Source organism: Oryctolagus cuniculus, chromosome 12 (assembly GCF_964237555.1).
Source record: "Oryctolagus cuniculus chromosome 12, mOryCun1.1, whole genome shotgun sequence".
Lineage (NCBI taxonomy): Eukaryota > Metazoa > Chordata > Mammalia > Lagomorpha > Leporidae > Oryctolagus > Oryctolagus cuniculus.
Window position 1 is genome coordinate 71,052,247 of NC_091443.1, and position 7,500 is coordinate 71,059,746.

The 7,500-nt window shown below is 38.6% G+C and overlaps 1 long non-coding RNA gene across 2 annotated transcripts in view; it reads right to left on the reverse strand.

Moving 5' to 3' along the window:
- Positions 1-7,500, reverse strand: part of LOC138844680 (uncharacterized) — a 17,759-nt gene continuing 10,259 nt past the window's right edge. Inside the window, exons 2-4 of one of the 2 annotated variants that reach the window (XR_011380905.1) lie at positions 5,992-6,077; positions 4,959-5,037; positions 1-2,793 (exon numbers count right to left, since the gene is read on the reverse strand). This is a non-coding gene — a long non-coding RNA (uncharacterized lncRNA). Of the gene's footprint in view, positions 2,794-4,958; positions 5,038-5,991; positions 6,132-7,500 lie in introns of those variants that run through there. The other variant, XR_011380904.1, reaches the window with a different exon arrangement.

Genomic DNA, 7,500 nt, shown 5'->3' on the forward strand with positions numbered 1-7,500 from the left:
TTCAAACAAAAGAACATGGGTGAAAATACTAATTTCAAAGTTTAAGGCAAAGAATTAAAGACAGGAGAGTATGATTTTATATTTATAATATATAATCTCAATGTAACTATAATAATGGAGCTTTATGCAAACAAATTGTACAGTACGACATAAATAATACAAATAACACTGGGAACAAAAAGGAAGTCATAGAAAGTCAATTTTCATAGGATATAGCTCACTGTATCATTGCCTTTGACAGATCAAGTACAGGCAAAATTCAAACTACATTTTAAAACATGGATTTAATAGAGCCATAATGCTTACCCACAGAGAATATACCATTTTTTAGATATCTACAGAATGCTTATCAAAACAATTGTACATTACAAATGAAGAAATTTTAAAATGTAATAATAGTGAATATCACATTTTTATCACAATACAGTAAAACTGACATTATTTATAAATATATACATGACAATATCAAAAACTTTACTCACTGGGACCTGCATTTGGCTTAACCCACAGGTTAAGCCACCACCTGCAGTGCTGGTATCCCATATGGACTCCACCTAGAATCCCAGCTGCTCCACTTCTATTTCAGCTCCCTGCTGATTCACCCAGGGAAAGCAACAGAGGATCACCCGAGAGCCTGGGACCCTGCACCCATGTGGGAGACCTGGAAGAAGCTCCTTGCTTCAGCCTGGCCCAACCCTGACCACTGTAGACATTTGGGGAGTGAACCAGTAGATGGAAGATTCTCTCTCTCTCTCTCTCTCTCTGTAACTCTGCCTTTCAAATAAATAAGTCTTAAAAAAAAAAAAAAAACCTTACTCAATGGGAGGAGAAAATTCTTCTAAATAACTCAGATCAAAAAAGAGATAATACAATTTTAGACTCCTTAGTAAAAATGACATTAAGAATTCCACAGAGAAATGTATTTTGTGCTGATAAAGTAGGACTTAGTGGTAAATTTATAGCTATAAATGGATTTATTGACATATAAGAAAAATGAAAGATTTAAAAATTATACAAAGTAGCTAAAGAAATCATGAAAAGAAATTGAGAAAGAAAAGCCAATCAGTAATATTAGGAGCTCTAACTATGGAGCTGAAGAAGCACTGAATCTCAGTTTCCTCATTTATTAACTCCTTTAGACTCAAAAGGAACACAGGGATTATTAAGAGAATCTACCCTTTAGAGATGTTGTAATGTGAACATATAAGATAATGTGGGTTAATAGTGGAAGACAGGACCTGGCTGAGCACTGTGTGGTAAATCCTTAACTAAGCATTAGACATTATCATTATGTACAAAAAAGAAAGTAACTATAAGCTGACAAATTCAACTACTGTTTGTTGTTGCTCAAAGAAAAAAAAAAAAACAAAAGGAACAACTTCAAAGAGATAAATTCATTTTTAGGGGCCGGTGCTGTGGCGTAGCAGGTAAAGCTGCTGCCTCCAGTGCCAGCATCCCATATGGGTGCTGGTTCGAGTCCTGGTTGCTCCACTTTTGATTCAGCTCTCTGCTGTGGCCCAGGAAAGCAGTAGCAGATGGCTCAAGTCCTTGGCCTCCTGCACCTGCGTGGGATACCTAGAAGATGCTCATGGCTCCTGGCTTCAGATAGGCGCAGCTCCGGCTGTTGTGGCCAATTAGGGAGTGAACCAGCAGATGGAAGAACTCTTTCTCTCTCTCTCTCTCTTTCTCTCTCTCTCTCTCTCTCTTTCTCTCCTTCTCTCTCTGTGTAACTCTGACTTTCAAATAAATAATTAATCTTTTAAAAAATCATTTTTAGTTTTAGATAGATAAAAAGGTGAGCATTTTGGCATAGAGGTTTGGATGCTGCTCGGGAAGTTCGTATCGCATATCACAGTGCCTGGGTTTGAGCACCAGCTTCTTCTAACGCACACCCTGGTACAGCAAGTGTTGGCTCGAGAAGGTGAGTCTCTGCCCACTCACATGCAAGGCCTGGATTGAGTTCTAGGGCGTGGGCACAGCTCTACCTGTTGCAGACAACTGGTTGGAGATGGAACCAGTGAATGGGAGATTTCTTGCTATCTCTCTCTCCTCTCTCTCTTTCTCTCTCTGCCTTTTAAGCAAGTAAATAAAAAATTTTTAAAAGAAAAGATAAAAAAAGAAAATATATGCAAATCTACAAAGAAGAAAGGGATAATATTTAAAAATAATAAGTTTTAGAGAATAATGTTCTTTAAAATTCTAATCTGGCAAATGTATTAATTCCAATAAATATAAATTTCTAATAAAATATAAATTCTTAAAATTAAATCAAGAAAAAATAGAATACCTGGTAAAATCTAATACTTCAGAATAAAGCACAAGATTCTCAAAAATGTAATTCAAAAAGTTATCAACCCAAAAGGTCTTTTAAACTTTCAAAGATAATTACCATTATATTTAAGCTAGTGCTTAACAAGGCAAGAGAAAACACATTCTTTCCTTCTCTCATTTATTTTGTCATACTAACAAAAACTTGATACCAAAATATGACAGACCTCAAAAACTGAAACTGCAAATCAAGTTTTTGTGTGAATAAAAACTGAAAAATCCAAAACAAAATACTAGCAACTCAATTTTAACAATATTTTCAAATAATAGTTCATCATAATCAGGGACATAGATATTCTGGGAACACAGATATATTTTATTATTAGGAAATTATTTGATTGAATTCACTACTTTTAGTGACCATTAGTGACTGCTTATTTGTTTACTCATATGTATTTGAATATGTGTTTGTAAATGAATAGAATTCCTCCAGAAGAATGTACAAGAAACCAGCAGGGGTTGACTCTGGAGAGGAAAATGAGATGAAGGACAGCTAAGAGAGACATTTAATGTCCATTATGTATCAATAACAACCACTCAAAAATAACACTTAAATCCATAAATTACTTGCCTGTTAGACTATGTTTAATTATTAACTCATGTTGAAGTGAGACACTCGTATATTGTGATGGTTGTACATAATATGCTTTAAAAACATAAAGCACTCAATGTAAAATATTCTACCATAAATATTATGTCATTTCACTTATTTATAAAACACATAAGCAACTATTACTGTAAAAATAAGAAAGGTGACCTCTACCACACAACCACTGATTACTTTTTGTTATTGTTGTTATTTTTAAAACATGAGATTTAAAAATATATATATGGTTTTCTCTGGGGTGTAGAAAGTGATCCAGAAGACAAATGTTAGATCAGAGTCACTACAATAGCCTTCCAAAGCATCAGGTGTAAATAATCCATTTTATTTCCTGAAACTCAGGAATGGACAAGTATAACCTTAATAGGTTCTGAGTTTTACTTCCTAGGCCAAATAAAACTAAGAATCAATATTAATAGTAGGATAGAATAATTATAATAATGTGTTTGGCATTGTGTGAATCCATGCATTACCACTACAGTATGTTCTTTCACCCTTTTCAACACAAAATCCAAATAGGATTCTGTAATTTTTTTCTACTGCTGCCTAACAAATTATCACAAAGATTCTAGTTTAAAATAGCACACATTTATTTCCTCACAGTTTCTGTGGGTCAAGAGTCTATGTAGATATAGACTATGTCACCAGGTTTGATGCTTAGAATCTCACTATACTGCCATCAAGGTGTTGGCTTTGGGAATGCAGTTTCCTCTAAGGATCAGGGTCCTCTTCCAAGCTCAAGTGCTTGGTAGGTGAATTAATCTATGGCTGCTCTAGAATGCATGGCAGCTTGCTTTTTCAAGGCTAGAAAATCTGTTAACTCTACCTTGGTTATTAGAGAGTTTACCTCCTTAAATCAAGCCCTACCTAGTCAATTTCCCTTATGATTAAAGTCAACTGATTAGAGACTTTAACTACATATGCAAAGTCTCTTCAGCTCTTACAAATAAGATTGTTACATATAACATTGGAATGACATCCCATCATACTCACAGGTCTCACCCAAAGTCAAGAGGAGGAAAATACACAAGGTATGAAGATGAGAGGACAGGAAGAATGCAGGCCCTTTTAGAATCCTGCCTAACACAAATGCTGTCTCACATCTGGAAATCATACATCTTAAGATATAGGATGCCATTCTGATGATGAAAGAAAAAGCTGAAGAGTTGGCACATGTAATTCAGTTCAAGTCTTTATAAGACAGATTGACAGCCGGTGCCGCAGCTCACTAGGCTAATCCTCCACCTGCGGTGCCAGCACACCGGGTTCTGGTCCCGGTCGGGGCGCCGGATTCTGTCCTGGTTGCCCCTCTTCCGGGCCAGCTCTCTGCTGTGGCCAGGGAGTGCAGTGGAGGATGGCCCAAGTGCTTGGGCCCTGCACCCCATGGGACACCAGGATAAGTACCTGGCTCTTGCCACCGGATCAGCGCGGTGTGCCGGCCACAGCGCGCCGGCCGTGGCGGCCATTGGAGGGTGAACCAACGGCAAAGGAAGACCTTTCTCTCTGTCTCTCTCTCTCTCTCACTGTCCACTCTGCCTGTCAAAAAAAAAAAAAAAAAAAAAAAAAAAAAAACAACAGATTGACTTAACCACATGAACCCTTTAAAGGGGGAGAGGAGAGAAGTGATGTTCTTTTTGCTGGCCTTGAAGGTCACCTTCTATGACTACCATATCATGCCCATTTCTTGGGAAATCTAGAACCATAAAAATAAATTAAAACTGAAAAACATCTCAAAGATCCTAAAGTTCTAAAACAGGTTCTCATATGGAACATTTGTTTCACAATCCTGGTTATATGGTTTTCCAGTCAACGGCATGCTAAATGAGCAGTAACTAGCAGTACATGACACCAGGGATAATGCAGTAAAACATCATTTAAGAAATGAAATAAAACCTTCGAACATTCAGTAATCTGAGGTCATAAATGCAGGAGGCACAGACTCTACATATCTCAATAAAGCTTAAAGATGGCATCACTTTGTGAGAGGACAGACTAATAGCATAAAGACTCAATTTTGTTCTCTTACCCTGTTTAAGAAAGCAAACAGTTTATCAGAAAAATTGTTGTCCACATGGCTGACATCAAGACGGCTAAGCTTCAGTTATCTGGAAAATTAATTTACATAGAATGACTCTTTCTGTAGTTAAGCATAGCATATGCAGCTCTAACACAAGATTTAAATAGAGTATTTTCAGGTTAAGTGAGTGGTTCAAGATGAGGAATGCAGAAAAAAAAATGTCAGAGGTTGAGGCCAAGATCCAGGCCATGAATGTCATTACTTTGGAGAACTTGATAAGTAGTGTAATCTGGGACTATAAGACTATAAGACTTTACTTTCCTGAGCCTAGAAAATTTTGCAAAGAGGGTAGTTAGGGGGAAAAACTAAGCAGTTGAATTTTGAGAGAAATATATGGGTACCTGCCCAGTTGTCGGCACAGCAGCAGACCCTGGGGGCCAAAGCACAGGCTTCATGTTCTCCAAAGATAGTGGCCTACCCAAGTCTCCAAATTTGGTTTATCTGACCTTTTAGATGTGTAAGAGATCAAGAAAAGGAGCCTGACTTCTCTGTTATAATATACTCAGATTTTTCTGATTTTCCTGTTGTACTTCTGCCCAAGAAAGAGGTGGTAGAATTATTTTCAGGCAATGTGAGAAGTTCAAAGATGTGAGCAGTGACAGGTGTTGATAGATGTTAAACTGCTCCAGCTGCTAACAGTCAGCACATTAGAGATGGTCACCATTCTAACATTTTCTAATGCTCACAGGTATGTGGACAAAACGTATTGCATCCCCCCAAAAAGTGTTGTTTGTGTACTTAGGACTCAGTATGTCCAGAACCGACCCCTTGATCTTCCCTCCCAGAGCTGCCCCTAAGCAGCCCTCCTCATTTAGTATGTGGCAGCCCCATCCTTGCCATGGATCTTGGAGTCATCCTTCTTTCTCCCATACCTCTGGATCCATCAGGAAATCCATCTGGCTTCAGAATATATCCCAAATCTAACCTCCTCTCATTACCTCCCTGCTGTCTCCATGATGCATGCCATCACTGCATTTCTCACCTCCAGCATTGTAGAAGCCTCCTACAGGGTCTTCTGCATCAAGATTTGCTCCTCTGCTTCATTTCAACACAGGAGCTCAAGCAGAGCTGTGAAATGAAATAGAACTTCTCACTCCTCTTATCAAAATCATCTAACAGCTTCCCATTTTGGTCAGTGGAAAAGCCACTGTCCTTACAGTCTTACAAAGCCCTACAACTGCCCACACCCACCCACTTGTGTGACCTCATCTCTACAACTTTGTCTTCTTCTGTCACTTTGTTCAGACCACACTGACTTTCTCATAGGAGAGTTTGCATCTCAGGTCCTTAGTATTTGCTGTGTCCTCTGCTGAGAATGCCCTTCCCCAAGATTCTACAGCCCCTACCCCTCTTCCCCACACCCAGCAGAGAGCAAATGCTTACTGAGGCCTTTTCTGGTCTCTCTCTAAGCCCACAAGCCTACATTTACATTTAACTCTGTTGCTTTACTTTTCTCCTTAACCCAGGGCACTATTTAAGCCACATCTTCTATTTCCTACCAGACTTATTTTTGTCTGTTCTCTTTCATGCTATATCTACAAAGTCTAGATCAGTGTTTGACACATGGGATGCATTCAACAAATGTTGGAAAGATGACTGTATGCAGAGAACTGGTGAACTGAAAGTACAAGGCCCATTTTGCATCTGGTCTCTGACTCATATGGGGTCTCATCCCACCCTGCTTGGACCTGGTCCCACACCAGCCACAGCCCAAGTCCCACATACTCCTGTGCCCTCTGTATATGTTGAGCCTGCGTTTGGGATCTCTGACTCTCCTTTGTATTTATTTCTATCTTCATTTATTTCACTCCCAATGAAGTAACTGTGAAAGAGTTTTTCATGAATTTATGGGCTGTCTGGTCAAATCAGTTTCACAAAATTGTGTCATGCTCCACATATACAAAGATGTACTATTCTAAGATCTTTAGAAGACTGGCATGTTCCCTGCCTTCAAAAAGTTTATGGCTTTAGTAGTCGATCAGGTACACAAAATAGTTGAGTATTATGAAAAAATGCTATGAAGGAACTAAAGAGGAAACCATGAAAAAGTTCATTGAGAATAATGGAAGGGGTAGTCCTTAGGCTATCCAGGAAGGGTGTCTATGAAAAGTAGTCAAGAAGAAGGTGCTGATGATGCTGAATGCTACCTGTGACCTGGAAAACAGTGAAATCCCCCCAGCCTTCTGCATTCTAGAAAGTGCCTAAATTCAATGATCCTGCATTTCCCACATGACTTAGATAAGGATTACTTCATTTCTTTCGGATGACTCCAAGATTTGTAGAGGACTCCCTTGTACAGGGCCAAACCCAGACCTTTTCCCTTTTGCCTCAGCTTCCTGACCAGGTCAGACACAAAGTAACTAACTTTGCTCTTTGTCTCATGAAGGTTTAGTTGAGATTATAATTTTGTGTCCCTCTGAATTAGCTACCACAGAAATAAAATGTCCTGTCTCACTGAAATGTCCCTGGATTGAAAACAACTCTGAATTAT